Here is a 15,975-nt window from a genome sequence, read left to right as displayed (position 1 = left end):
TTAATGACAGAGAACAGGGTCGTATTCATTTAACGCATACGTGAACATGACACCTGGTGAAATAAACTTTCACGTGGGCAACGTTCGCACGGGGTGTTTATTGTCATCGGAGGGCCGCAGGCATATTTCGTGAGAGGCGTGAGGGCGGCGTACGGTATAGCGGTCCGTATCTCATAAACTACAAAACTAGGATCCCCGATCGTGCTCGGAACCTGATCGGCGTCACCACGCTTCGCCGGATATAAATTCGGTATTTTTCACCTGGAACGCCTCCACGACCGTCGGCGTCGTCCGCCATTTATGAAAATACCAACACTGGAATCCCACCTCACTCTAGAGAGTTCTGCTGAGCTTTGCGGTTGTCGTTGTCGACGGATTTTTTGAAGAGCCCAGACTCTGTTACGTTTATTTCAGTTTGCATTTTATGGAGGCGGGAATGTGCTCCGCTTTGGTTTATTTGTGGGCCGCCTTTCTCATGAAATTGCGCTGTTTCATTGCTTACGAGCCATTTTGATGTTCTCGTTAGAGCTACATTTTTTATCGTGATGTATTTTCTTTTGCAAATTGACTGTTGCGGCGGTGGCAACTTTTATTATTTTGAGTATTTTACACGAGGAGAAATAATAATTCTCAGATTTCTTTGTAAGCACTGTATCTCGATAACAATCGAGTCGTCTCCGCTTGAGACGATTTGCATTGTCGATCGCTCCCGAAGAACAAATTAGATGGGCGTCACTTAAATCTCGAACGAGGATATCTTATAACAAATGACCCTGTAAAATAGGGTTTCTGAAAGAAACCGAACATAAATTTCCAAAACCCATCAACCATTAACAATTACAAAAGAAAGGTAAGGAATGAAATGTTTTATTCATTCCGTTAACGAGAAAATTACCGAGAGGGCACGACGGCGGCGGATCCGATTGCAAGGACTCGAAAAACCTTTGTCTTCTGGGAGAAGTGTGCCCAATGAGCTCTCTGGATACCAGTAGAAACCAATTAAGAACAACAATTTGCAATTGTCGTTGACGTTGTAGCCTAGTAAATTTGACGTGTAATAAGTAATTTGTAAGCAATAGCTAAAATTGCATAATCTGCAAATTATTGAAAATACTTGTATTATCCATCATTATGTTTAGCGATTCACTAGATTGAATATTTATCTCGAGCCGCGTGTTTCTAACTTTCTTGTTTCGTTTTTGTTTCCACCGCGTTCACATATCAAAGACATAAAAGAAGTCGGTAAGTACGTTAGATACTTCCAATAAGTTTGATACCGCGCTCAATGCTCAAGTGAAATGTAATATATTCAACACTTACGCAGCAACAACTTGCGGACATATTTTAGCAACAGGATTCTTTGTAGGCTTCGTTGGATTTATATTGTTGTTGTGAAATATTTTTGTCACGGACTTCTGTTTTGTTTTCCTTGACCATGTAGCTTTTATTGTGACATCTGTTTCGATTTGGTGCACTTTTAAGCCACTCAATATTGTTGCTACTTCCTTGAATGCACGAAATTCAACAAAAAATCGAAGACCTTATAATAAACTATTCATAAGAGATAGTAAACAAAGCAATAATTAAGAATAATAAATATAAACCTAAATTTAATCACATCTATCAATCCATTTCACAACACAATCAGCTTCATTCCTATCATCATCTCAGATCAATGACCAAAGCAGTCCAGTGTATTCATTACGTTCCATTACATAGGAATCTAAATCAAAGGCTGCTTCTGTTAGACATTCTACTGCACCGTTTCATTGCCAAAGAATTTAATTAAATATTAATAACAATCTATTTTATTATAGGCGACGTTTTCACTGAAATTATTTTAATTAAATACCGCTTTAAACAAAATTTTGCGTAAATGGAATGAAACACAATATTTTATGCTATGTTCATTAAAATGTTTTTAATTTAAAATGGCTTAAAGAATGTAATGGTAGAAAATCACTTTAATTATGTAACCACTACATTTCAACCACAACCGTGAAGGATATTCCTAATATCCCTACTATGATAAAAGTATATTTGACTATTTTATTTTTATTAAAATTATCAGTGTTAAAATATCCGAAATCACTTGAAAATCAGCAACAATGAAATCTAAGGATACCAAAAACATAAATGAAAACATGATTATTCGAATGCACAGCAACAAAATCCGGAGCTCTCGTACAGCGGGCGCTAATTACGTTAACTTCTTTCGGGTCCAGTACAAATTCCGAATGGGCTGTAAAGAGCGAATTTGCATCGAGAATATTTTTCGTCAACAATTAGGGCCGTTGGGCCTTTGTCTGTACCGGGTAGGGGTTGGTTTTAACGACGTTTTAAAAGATTCCAACTCGAAACCGGGGCTTATCTCGAACGTGCTGGTTACTTGTTATAAAAAACCCTTTATTAACTTTACGAGGCCTTTAACGAATAACAGAAATAAATATGAAGGATTCAGTTTACAGCGCGGTTGTTTTACGAGGCCGGAAACTTTTTACAATCGTGTCCTCCACCACTCGACTTGCCACCCTATAATTTATTGATGCTAGATCAGTATCTTTACATTTTACTTCTATTAAGTTTATTTCATTTGTGAAATGAGATGACGAAAACTTTATCATGTTCAAAAAAAATTAGTACATAATTAATATGAATTAGCGCTTCAGTTTTAATGATAAGATAGATAGATGTTTAAGCAACTTTGTTCGCGTCATGGACGGACCAACCATGCCACGGCCCTCTTAGAAATATTAGGGATACTCGTGGATGTCATATCGTGAATGCCACCATCCAATTAGAAATATGAAGTCAAAATATTAGTTATGTCCTATAAATACTCATCTTTCAATATAACTATTTAACACATGACTTTTGTTCTACAAAAATAGGCATGTATCTTGTTACCTACCGGTGTGCTTAGAATTCACCCTACCGCCTGTAATTACGCAACTTTATAAGTCATGTGGATCTCTTTTCTATTACACAATGTTTTGACGAATGATACAAAGTAATGAAACGCGGGCTAAAATATAGGCACCCTATTCATTAGTAAAAGCTTATGATGATTTTTTTTTTCTAAAATTTGTACCTTCAAACGAGATTCGAGCACCGGCATATTCTTAAGCCACGATGACTTCAATGGATACTTTCACGTCAAGACGGATTTAACACAGATCAATCAAAACTCATAATCGCTTTTATCCAAAACATATATTATGTTTCCTTCTTTATCTTCTGAACACAGACCATAAACATTTCTACCTACCAAACTTTTATTAATTCTTTTTTACTGAAGCATATTTTACCTCAAATTGATTTTCACACTTAAATAAATTATGTATCTGCTACGGGAAACATTGTATACATATTATGAATTTCCAAATAATTTCACTATGAAAAATAAAAGCGTAAACAATTCATTACAGAATATCAATTTTAACATAAATTTGTTTAATGGTTTGCTTATTTTTACGCTGCTATATCCTGCATCTGCATTGTGACTAGACGGACTCCAATATGATACTTACGACTCATTACCGAGGGGAAATAATTGTTGATATTCAATGAATTGCGGATTAATGACCGAATAATTTCACTGTTCACAACGCATGTAAATTGACTCGTTTATTTTGTAGCGTATTCAAAACGCTTTTGTGACGCCGTTGTGTGGTGCAGTCTGTTTCATAAATTAATAGAAATACAGATTTTTGGAAATATACGAACTCAAATCAAAAAACTCACAAACGTTTAACATACAATGACCGTGAATTAGGATTCTCTTCTGTTTTATGGGTTCTGGAAATGTATTTAAAAACAACATAAGATAAACGCAGTCTGGACTCCAAATATTATTAAGACAGAGAGTCCGACTAGGAATCGAATAATAGAAATAGGGAAAAAGTAATAAAATAAGAGATGCTAAAACTTTAAGTGACAAAAAACGCGGTTATAAACGCCATTAAAACAGCAAAATGAAACTGTGAAAGTAGTGTTAACCATCTAAGTCTGAAAACCGAAGAAACTTCTATAGCACAAAATGTTCAAAGATGTTTAAAGATTGTTAATGATTTCATACGCATAACTAACTGAATATGATTGGTAAACATAAAAAAAAACTGCTCGCATATAAGAGACTAATCATGGGATTTTATCTCAATAGCTCAATCTTCTAAAAAATATGGTATATGAGCAACAGCAGCAATCTATGAAACACAAAATATTAAAGTCATAGATAAACTTTTTGTTTGTATGTGGGATAATACAGTCTGATCTCCACTGTAGATAAAAAAAACTGATTTTAGTTAGCATTGAATAATAGTTAAATAAATAATAGTTTAGCTTAATTAAAACAGTAGAAATAATAAAAAAATATATGTATAAGTATTCTGTTTGATACGGAACTCCTCCGGAGTGGCTGGACCGATTTTAACGAAATTTTTTAGTGTGTTTGGCGATGGTTTAGATTTCAAGCTGCACCTATTAGGCGGTAATGCTATGTACCTATTTATATGTTAGGTGCTCTCGAGAAAAACATCGTTGGAAAGTTCCCGTTTAGATATAAACCAATATAAATTGAACTTGTAAAACTACTTTAAAAAAATGCTTTATTAGACCCGGTGCTTTGGTACTGTAATCAGATATACGATTTTTTCATTTCACCATATTAACGTCTTCAGGCCCACTATTAGATAATAATTCAGAATTGAGTTCAATACTGTTAGTTAAGCTAGCATTACACTGACCTATTGTGTTGTCCAGTCAATAGCATGCAGAGAGAAAGGTCCGTGATAGTTAGGATCAGTTCCCGAATACCGCAATAGAATTTATCACATTCAATCGCATGGGATGTGCATTGTATCAGTCTAGTGCTTGTTAGGTTCTGACATGATACGGGCTTTATTACTGAGTTGTTTATCTCACTAGTATTTAACATTTCGCTATTAGTTCATCGGTTTTTGCCTGTCATGGACATAATTAAAGCTCGCGTGTTTTTATAATCATCGTCACATTATTATGGTCAACTGACTACGTAAGCACTACGTTTACTGGAAATATTTTTGGTAATAATACAATGATAGTAAAAAGTGCGAAACCGTAATGGTTTATCTGCGGGTATCTTCTATATGTCTAATTCGTATTTACATTGATTTTAATGCTGAAATCCCGAGCTGGCCACTTAAGCTAAAAAAATGTAGTTGAAAAAAAAACAATTAATTTCATATTTTTTTCCTGTTGATGGTATTGGAACGAAATTATAAAATTATTGTGTTATCATCGATCCTTGAGATTCGGTCGTATGCAGATTTTCAAGTTAATCTGACAACTAAGTCCATGAAAATAACGTTCAATGATTCAGTTACACACAAACATACATACATATTCACAAAGCTAAAAAAACGTGTTAAAATATATGGAGCTACAGTTATTCTTGATTCCATACTTTGGATGATTCTTTATATTAAATCTCAAATTGAAAGTAATGGAAGACTTAAGATGTACCACGAAGTATTTTAAAATAAACGTGCAACATATCAATTCATTATCGTTTTAAATTTCAAAACAAAGCTCCTATTTGAAATGTATGAACCTATTATCGTTGAATAAATGACTGCGCATTTGACAAACGAGCTTCCACAGATATATCCAGCGGTAAACGAGCAGAATGATCCTCCCCAATGTACTATATAATACGGGAATTCCTCAAGGGGCTCAGCGAAAATGTACTGGATTTGCCCTATCCCTTCTTGTTTTGAGCATGTTTGGCGTTGAAGAAACTCGTATTATTGTTTAAGCATACGTTATTGTCACGTTTTACGTAGAGCAGTATACTCAGTAAAAAATAGAAATGTGTTCAACTAGAAATCTGATATTACAAAAAGCTTTCAGTGAAACTTTATGCGTTAAATTAATAAAAAGAATAAATCAGTCTTAACAAACAAATATTTAGCTTAATCTATATATATATATATATATATATATAAAAATGAATTGCTGTTCGTTAGTCTCGCTAAAACTCGAGAACGGCTGGACCGATTTGGATTATTTGTGGAAGTTCAGAGAAGGTTTAAAAGGTATATTAATATGAAAATGATCGGAATTAAATAAAAATAACAATTTTGTTTTTCCTTTGATGTGTCCCCCGTCGGACAGATTCCTTCTGTTTGTTTTAAGTTTATTTTATACAAAAGTTTAGGTCTGTTATTTATCTATTGAGGCACTACAAAGTCTGCCGGGTCAGCTAGTCGTAGATAAAAATCAAGAGAATACAGTTTTGAGTCACGAGAGACTCATCTATGAGAAACGACTGTTAAATATTAACAAAAATGTAAACCCTTTTGGGATCGGGCATTTTAATCGACTTACACAATTTCCCGAAATCGCAGCACAAGGAAAACGCCGCGGTTTCAACCTATTTTTCTTAAATCTCTCTGTGAACAACTCTATTATGGGGAATCTTGTTAACATTCGAAATCATTTCTCTGTCCCAGGAATAATGAGTTTTGTGTTTTCATTTGAAACTCCGGTGACTTTTGTTTAATGGAATGATAATACGAATGCTAGCCTCTTTGTAGTAAGGGGCCGAGAGTATTATTTTTCCTGAGGCAGGTCACTTTAGTTCCAACGGTAATTTCATTATATTTCAAAAAAAAAGCTTTCACAAACGAAAGTCTGTTTTGGGGTCTTAATGTTGATTTATGCCGTTTTAAATTAATTTCTGTGTTTTCTGTAAAGTAATTTTTGGGATGAATTTATTTCGTCGTCTGATTTAATTTTCTCTTTTTTCCTTTCTTAACTGGAATGTTTTTTTTTTAATCTAGGAAGGCTTTGATGTATTAGCAACACTTTGGCGGGCTACTTACCTATTCTTTTCAGTTGTATAAGTTAATTTCGAACCTGTTGTAGAGACATGACTATAAAAAGCACCAGTGAAAGCCTGTTTGAATTATTAAATTGGAATCTTAATTTTCATTATGACGTTAAATGTGGACAGCAATATGTTATAATGTCATATCATTTTCATAATAAAAATTTTACAACTAATTATTTAATCGAACCACGTAGTTTATCTTTTTAAAAGAATCAACTGATTTTACAGTTTTGTAATACAAAAGGTGCTTCGTAAAACAATTCTTTGGAACGCAACAGAAACTCGTGCAATTTATAACAAACTATCTAACTAATCAATTTAGATGATTTAAAATCAAATCCTCATTTTCACAAAGGTTAGTAGAATTCGTAAACTAAAATTACGGTATTGTACGAAACAAATGGTTATTAATGACCCAAACACCCCTGTTTTTGAATAATAACAGGGGTCGTATTTTACGTATATATTTTAGTCAAACGAAAACTTCAAGGTATTATTACGATACCTTATGTTTATTTTACTGTAACTTTTCAATTAAGTTAGCTTGTAACCTTTTCACTAATGTATTTTAAAATAATTTTAACCGCGACTCTCACCTGAGAACACTTTTGCTTCGCACTGTTCTGACATAATCTGCTTTCAGCATTAAAGGTTCGGAGTGCTCTCCTCAGTGTGTGCTCAGTAAAAGAATCGGTCGCTTTCTATTCATACACCGTGATACTCTTTTACGATTCCAGCAAAAAACATGGCAAACGTTGGCGAAAGATAAACCCTGGAGCGATGCGAACGCTGTTGAATTTTACGATTCCGCTAAGCCGCCTTAAAGTCGAGCCCTTCCCGAATATTTTGATTTATTTATAGGCGTGAAAGCGTAAAAGGGTGGTCCAAAAACAATATACCGCGACGCTCAGCTGACGCGGCCCGGAACACTTCGCATAATATACTTTTATGATTAAATTTCATGGACACTCTTACCTCGAATAAGCGACGCAAGTCTCGTAGTTTTATGAGGACGAAACATAATCATTAAGCTACCGGGCTCCATAGTATACATACACCGTTCCATAACTATCATCCTCTTAGTGAATTCGGTGTGAGCTCAAACAAATTCGCGGCTGTGAAGTTTTATACTTAATTCATTAGTATGTAACATAACCGTGTGAGGAGACGTAGGTAGCATTAAGCACTTGCCGCTCACGCTTCTAACACTTCATTGTGATGCTAATTTAGGGCAGCTCTATGAATATGGGGAGGCGCTTTCAACGCGTACACTTTTTGCTTCGCCGCGCTAAATTAATTTGAATAATACCGCCGATAGGCAACGAGCTCCACCGAAATGTCTTTTATATGAGTTTCCAACGAGAAAACTCCTCCGTTGACGTGGCGCAAATATTTTTTTCATTCCTTCTTAAGAATTGCTTAAGTGCGTGTTTATATTTAATAATAATAGAAAGGGGAAAAGCGGATTATCTTTCAATAATACTTCTTTCGTTTGCCTTTTTTCGTCCCGTGTTGACGGAAAGCACATTACTGAAATATTCAAAGCTTGAAACATTTTTTTCTTGTTGCCTCTTTAGGAAAAGGTAAAAGGAATGTTCCATTAGACAATAAAACACGTCGACGATGCGTGATAAAATAGATTTCACTTAGTCGATAATCAGGTTCTAAAGCCGGTCCTTGTATTTGCGAGTGCAGGTAATACTTCGAGTGCTTAGACTAAATTGATTTAGTCGATTCGTCGGATCTCGCAGAGCGGTATGGAGCGGGAGTATGTAACGAGGCTCGATGAAGCCTTCCGCCTTCGGTTCCGACGTGAAGTACACTGGAACTGTACGTGCTCGTCATAGAAATTACTGAGGGCAATTTTTAAGTAAGCCTTTCCCGTTGCACACTTCATCTTATTCAACAAGGTTCTCTGTATTTATGCTTGAACACTTACATAACTTAAAACCATTTAGATATAAAACTATCCTGTGTAGACATTCCTACGTAAGGAAATCCGATTTACCGTAAGCTGCTGAAATTTTAATGCACGTCGTATATGATAAATCCTATTGTTTTGATCGTAACAATCAGATTGAATGTCCGGGTATCAAAAAGGTTTCCCTATACTGGATTGATGGGGCTTATTGACGCATTTTACCGCGAGATAACCTGTCTATTGCCGGAAATAAATCACCGACAAAATACAATAGCATTTTCATCTAATTTACATATCAAAATCCGAATCGATTAATTCAGTAATTGCCGTGAACTACGACACTTTTAAAATAACATGCAATACGTTAAAAAATCAATTGACGTATGCATGTCGTAATTTACTTTCGAAGTTACTTGTAAGCAGCTGTGAAACTGTACAGCTCAATAAATTAATTCCATTGTGTTGTTGACTGCAAGCGTTTAAAATAATTCTTAATTATTCACAGTCTGCAAAGTAATGTGTTTATTCGGAAAACTGTAGCGCTTTTTCGCTTTCATTAATTTCATTTGTTAAATTTAACTCGTTTAATTTACGCTTTAAATAACTGTTGCAAATAGGGCGGTTGCTTGAATGACAATCATTGATATTGCGAGAAGAAATCTTAAGGATGACACATAAGGCTTATATTCGTGTGTCAATAAAACGTGTCGAGATTGTCTCAAAATGCTGCTTTGTGTAGACGGGCTTTTTAGCTAGCTCACAAAACGCCTCCGATGCCGTAATATAGACAACAGTGATTTGATAAATGACTCGGGTTTTTTTTATGTGAAAAGAGCAACGCTTTGCGTCCGAGAAGCTGAGCTTGTTTTGACAAAACCTGTTCTGTTCTCACACCGGGGACTGTCACAGTAGCATCCATTAATTTCCTCTAAAGTAAGCGCTCTAAATGTATTTTGGTTCTCTGTTTCAGTTCATTTCGGACTTGTTTAAAACGTGTTTTACAGACTGTTCAGAATGTACTTTGCGAATACATTGTCGTTCTTTGCAACCGTTTTTATTTGCTGTTTAACTTTGTTTATCTAGCTCCACTCCATACTTCTCACATCTTATCTTACGATTACAATCGTTTTTTTTTTTTTTTGTATCGTCAATTACCGAATACTGGATATAATTGTTAATATTGTAACAAAATGTAAATGATTACTAGCGCCATCTGTCATCATCTGTCTGTATATAACTTTGACAATAAATAGTTAGTCTATCCTCAACCGCCATTTTATTAGGTTACGGGCCCAGAAAATCGCAGAAAATCAAAAAAATCCCAGTATTGAGTCGTTTTAACAAGATTTTGCAGTAAAGCAAGTGTTAAAAGACAGTATTCAGTGAGATTTAGTTGTGAACTGGACTGATCGTATTGATTATCGCAGTGTATTTGTGTAAAAACTATTCGTCAAAATGGCTACCAACTACCTTATCAATGTGCCGAAACTAAAAGGACGCGATAATTATTCAGAGTGGTGTTTCGCTGCAGAAAATTTTTTAGTACTCGAAGGCATGAAGCATTGCATCAAGCCAGAACCGGGGAAAGAAATAGCAAGCGCGGATGACGAAAAAACTAAAGCCAAATTGATCATGACCATCGACCCGTCGTTGTACGTACATGTCAAAACCGTTAAATCGTCGAAAGAATTGTGGGATAAACTAAGGCAATTATTCGATGATAGTGGCTTTTCACGAAGAATTAGTCTATTGAGAAATTTAATTTCAATCCGGCGAGATAATTGCAGTTCGATGACGTCATACGTGACGCAGATAATCGATACAGCGCAGAAATTAAGTGGAACGGGATTTGAAATAAACGAGGAATGGGTGGGATCATTGCTGTTGGCGGGGCTGCCAGAAAAGTTTGCCCCAATGATCATGGCAATTGAACATTCCGGGATTGCCATAAACTCTGATGTAATTAAAACAAAATTACTTGATATGAGTTCCGAGATCGGTGACCATGATCCGGAAGTTGCACTATGGTCGAAACCAAAAACGAGGGTAGATCAAAATTTCAATACAAAAGGCGAGAAACGAACATCAAATACGTCAAATGTAAAAAAAAAGGTTATAAAATGCTATAAATGTAAGCAAAATGGTCATTATAAAAATCAGTGTCCGAGTTTAGAAGCCGAAAAAAGAAAACAATCCAACGCCTTTAGTGCTATTTTCTTAAGTGGAAATTTCAACTGCGATAGTTGGTACATAGATAGCGGGGCCAGCAAACACATGACAGCAAAGAAAGAATACGTTGAGAGTCCATCATTTGAACATGAAATTAAAGAAATAATTGTTGCGAACAAAACATCCGTCCCGGTAGTGTGTTCTGGTGATGTAAACATAATCACAGTTGTGAATGGTGTAGAATATGACATCACAGTTTCAAATGTATTGTGCATACCGAGTTTAACAACAAACTTGCTTTCAGTGAGTCAGTTAATTGAGAATGGCAATAAGGTAATCTTTAAAGAGAAATTTTGCTATATTTACAATCAACAGAGAACTCTAGTTGGAAAGGCAGAATTAGTAGATGGTGTGTACAGATTATATACTAAGAAATCAGAACAGTTATTCGCAGCCACAGCTAAGGTGTCGAGTGAAACTTGGCATCGACGATTAGGGCATATCAACAGTACCAGCTTGAACAAAATGAAGAATGGAGCTACGACAGGTATTTCATACACAAATAAAGCTGATGTTGACAAATCTAAGTGTACTGTTTGCTGTAAGGGGAAGCAGGCTAGACTACCTTTTCAGCCTAGTTCAACTAGCACCCAAGATATTTTAGAATTGATACACTCAGATGTGTGTGGTCCGATGGAAAATGTGTCTATTGGAGGTTCCAGATACTATGTCTTATTTGTGGATGACTACAGCAGAATGGTTTTTGTATACTTCATGAAAACAAAGTCAGAGGTATTTAAGTTTTTCAAAGAATTCCAGTCACTTGTAGAAAAACAGACAGATCGGAAAATTAAAATTCTAAGAACAGACAATGGCGGTGAGTACTGCAGTCAAGACTTTGAAAGATATCTAAAACAACACGGAATAATTCACCAGAAAAGTAATGCTTACACACCACAGCAAAATGGTGTGTGTGAAAGGATGAATAGGTCATTAGTTGAAAAGGCTAGATGTCTAATTTTTGATGCTGGTTTACATAAAAAGTTTTGGGCAGAAGCCATAAATACCTCTGTATACTTAAGGAATCGATCAGTTGTTACTGGATTAAACAACATGACTCCATATGAAGCCTGGACAAAGAAAAAACCTGACTTAAGTCATGTACGTATTTTTGGAAGTAAGGTTATGATGCACATACCAAAAGAAAAGCGCTTAAAATGGGATATGAAGGCTAAAGAACTTATTTTGGTAGGCTATGCAGACAATGTAAAAGGCTATAGGGTTTATAACCCAGAAAATAACTCTGTCACAACTAGCAGAGACATTATAATAATGGAGAAAACTGAAAATACAATTGAAATTCCTATTGAGTGCAAGGCTCCAGCGGAGGAACAGAGAGAAGGAGACGAAAGTAGAACTACAGAAAGTACAGACACTGAATGTGATGATAATGATATCACATATATTCCAGAAGCTTCTTCAGGAAGTGACTCATATGACAGTTTTTCTGAAACACCATCAGAACCAGAACCTTCATTATTAGAATTGAATCAGGATATTCCAAACAAGCGAGTGAGAAAAATACCTGATAGATTTAGCTATAGTCACTTATGTATTGCAGAATCAGATGATCAAAATATAATGGATATTTCACTCAAGGAAGCTTTAAATGGACCTGAAAGTAAATTTTGGAGATCAAGCATGGAGGAGGAATTAGAATCATTTAAGAAAAATGATGCATGGGAACTTGTGGATAAGCCTCGTGACTCTACAGTAGTGCAGTGCAAATGGGTATTTAAAAAGAAGTATGATAGTGTCGGTAATGTGCGTTATCGTGCTAGATTAGTGGCAAAAGGCTTTTCACAGAAAGCTGGCATAGACTATCATGAAACTTTTTCACCTGTGCTACGTTATACTACTTTAAGATTGTTATTTTCTATAGCAGTAAAACTAGGTTTAGATATACGTCATCTTGATGTCACTACAGCCTTTCTAAATGGTTTTTTGAATGAATCTGTGTATATGCAAAAACCTGTCCTTTATAGAGATTGTAATGATAATGATAACAAAGTATTAAAGCTTAAACGTGCCATATATGGACTTAAGCAATCATCTCGTGCTTGGTATCAGAGAGTTAATGATTACTTAGAGTCTTTAGGATATTTAAAATCTAAGTATGAACCGTGTTTGTTTACGAAGTCTGAAGGAAATGCTAAAGTTATAATAGCATTGTTTGTTGATGATTTTTTTGTTTTTTCTAACTGTAAAATGGCAACTAATCAGTTAATACAAGATTTGAGTAGTAAATTTAAAATTAAAGATTTGGGTCAAATAAAGCAATGTTTAGGCTTAAGAGTGAATATGTTTAAAAATGTTATAACTGTTGATCAAGAACAGTATATAGAAAGCTTGTTAAAAAAGTTTAACATGTCACATTGTAAAACTATAGAAACTCCTATGGAGATTAATTTAAGATTGGAAAAATCTGAGAATAGTTTATGTAATAAAAATATTCCATATAGACAATTGATAGGTAACTTAATGTATTTAGCTGTGTTAACCAGACCAGACATAGCTTACAGTGTATGTTATTTGAGCCAGTTTAATAATTCATATGATGAAACTCATTGGAAACATTTAAAAAGAATTTTAAAGTATTTAAAAGGTACTAAAAATTATGGTCTTGTTTTTTCTAAGGATAATTCTTATATAGAAGGATATGTTGATGCAGATTGGGGTTCAGATTCAAATGATAGAAAATCTTTTTCTGGTTTTTGTTTTAAATTGTCTGGTACAGTTATTTCTTTTGAATGTAGGAAACAAAGAAATGTAGCTCTGTCCTCAACAGAAGCAGAGTATATTTCCATGTCAGAAGCCAGTAAAGAGGCTATCTATTTAAAAAGATTATTGTTTGAAATTTTAGGAAATTCAGAAACAATTACATTATATAATGATTGCCAAAGCGCACAAAAACTTATTTTGAACCCAGTATACCATAGAAGGTCTAAACATATAGACATAAGATATCATTTTCTGAGAGAAGCAGTTGCAAACAAGTTTGTTAAAGTTGATTATTTAGAAACCGCTGAAATGCCAGCAGATATTTTTACAAAAAGTTTAGGGTCTTTAAAGCATAAATATTTCACAAAAAAGCTTGGTATATTACCTGTTACGAAGTATTTATGATTTTGTTAAGCGGAGGTGTTAATATTGTAACAAAATGTAAATGATTACTAGCGCCATCTGTCATCATCTGTCTGTATATAACTTTGACAATAAATAGTTAGTCTATCCTCAACCGCCATTTTATTAATAATTTCATTATTTACGCGAATCACTTAGATAGAACTAAAATAAGTTTTGCGGCTTAATCTCACTTTTTTTTATTGTCATCATATTGTTTCTGACGTTTTCAATACCTTACAGTTTTGATAATCACGGACGATCTTATCGTTAGTCGTTATAGTCTATATCACCATCAGGTGGGCCGTATGCTCGTCTGCCTACAAGGCAATAAAAAAAAAAAAAAAAAAAAAAACTATATAGTCTACGACTCGCAAAACGCCTAAAAAAAAAGATGTGTGGTGTCGTGGGACACCGGATAGGCACGAAGTTCCTAATTATAAAAATATTAATTTTAAGTTCTATTCGAGGTATAAAGAAAATAATTATTCGGGTATACATTTTTTATTATGATTTTTTTATTGATTAATATAAAATAAAAACTACTTTACAAAGTTATCAACTTTATTTTATTCACAATGATTTATAAAAAATATATAATAATAATATACGAAGAGACAGCTATTTATATGAATAATAATAATAACCGTCATCACGAAGACTATACATTAGACACTGTATAGCCATCATACTAAAACTATACATAAATAATAAAAATCTTACGTTACGGACGTTTTTCCCGGTTAGGGTACCTCTCCGCATCGTCCCATAAGGAACTTCGTTCCAAAAACTTTATGGCACGAATATAATAATAGCAATCACATGATTTAAAGGCTATAAGAAGTCGAAGCTGCAAAGCGCTCACAATCTAAAATTGTTTGTGCCTCATCATGAAACCGTCAGATGAAAGGAGATCTACCAGCAGCAAGCCTCTGAGCCGATCATAGCCCACTGCGACGGTCGCCACTGTCCTAACAATCAAGTACAATAGTGGCCCTAGCAAACAACGCTTATTGCCACTCGGCACTCCGCAATAACAGCGGTAAAAACAATGGCCCGCCATCCAAACAGCTTTTTAAATGAATAATAATAATAACCGTATCACGTAGACTATACATTAGACACTGTATAGCCATCATACTAAGACTATGCATAAATAATAAAAATCTTACGTTACGGACGCTTTATCCCGGTTAGAGTACCCCTCCGCATCGTCCCATAAGGAACTTCGTTTCAAAAACTTTATGACATGAATATAATAATAGCAATCACATGATTTAAAGACTATAAAAAGTCGAAACTGCAAAATGCGCTCACAATCTAAAATTGTTTGTGCCTCATCGTGAAACCGTAAGATGAAAGGAGATCTGCCAGCAGCAAGCCTCTGAGCCGATCGTAGCCCGCTGCGACGGTCGCCACTGTCCTAATAATCAAGTACAATAGTGGCCCTAGCAAACAACGCTTATTGCCACTCGGCACTCCGCAATAACAGCGGTAAAAACAATGGCCCGCCATCCTTATGACTGCGAGACCGTATTGTTCTATTACGTGGCACAAGTTTCGCTAAGATGCAAGCAGCACTTGAATGTCGGTTGTTTATTTCAGTTTATTATGATCAACTTCTTTTGGAGTCTGAAGATTTTTGAGTCAAAGTTGAAATAGCGTGCTGTATTTTTTTTTTTTTTTCGTGCTCATTTTGTTATCCCGTTTTGGGGAATGTTAAAGTAAGAAAAAAAATACTATCATGTTGTGTATGATGCGATTTTAAACAATCATGTTCTAATTCAAACGATCAATGTCTAACAATGTCTAAATTATATACCTATATTGT

At 34.8% G+C, this 15,975-nt stretch overlaps 1 protein-coding gene across 5 annotated transcripts in view; it reads left to right on the top strand.

Annotated features, from left to right (window-relative positions):
* Positions 1-15,975, top strand: part of LOC101740192 (polypyrimidine tract-binding protein 2) — a 529,447-nt gene that overhangs the window by 419,244 nt on the left and 94,228 nt on the right. The window lies entirely within an intron of this gene.

Source organism: Bombyx mori, chromosome 22 (genome assembly GCF_030269925.1).
Source record: "Bombyx mori chromosome 22, ASM3026992v2".
Classification (NCBI taxonomy): domain Eukaryota; kingdom Metazoa; phylum Arthropoda; class Insecta; order Lepidoptera; family Bombycidae; genus Bombyx; species Bombyx mori.
This window is presented reverse-complemented; position numbering and strand designations above follow the sequence as displayed.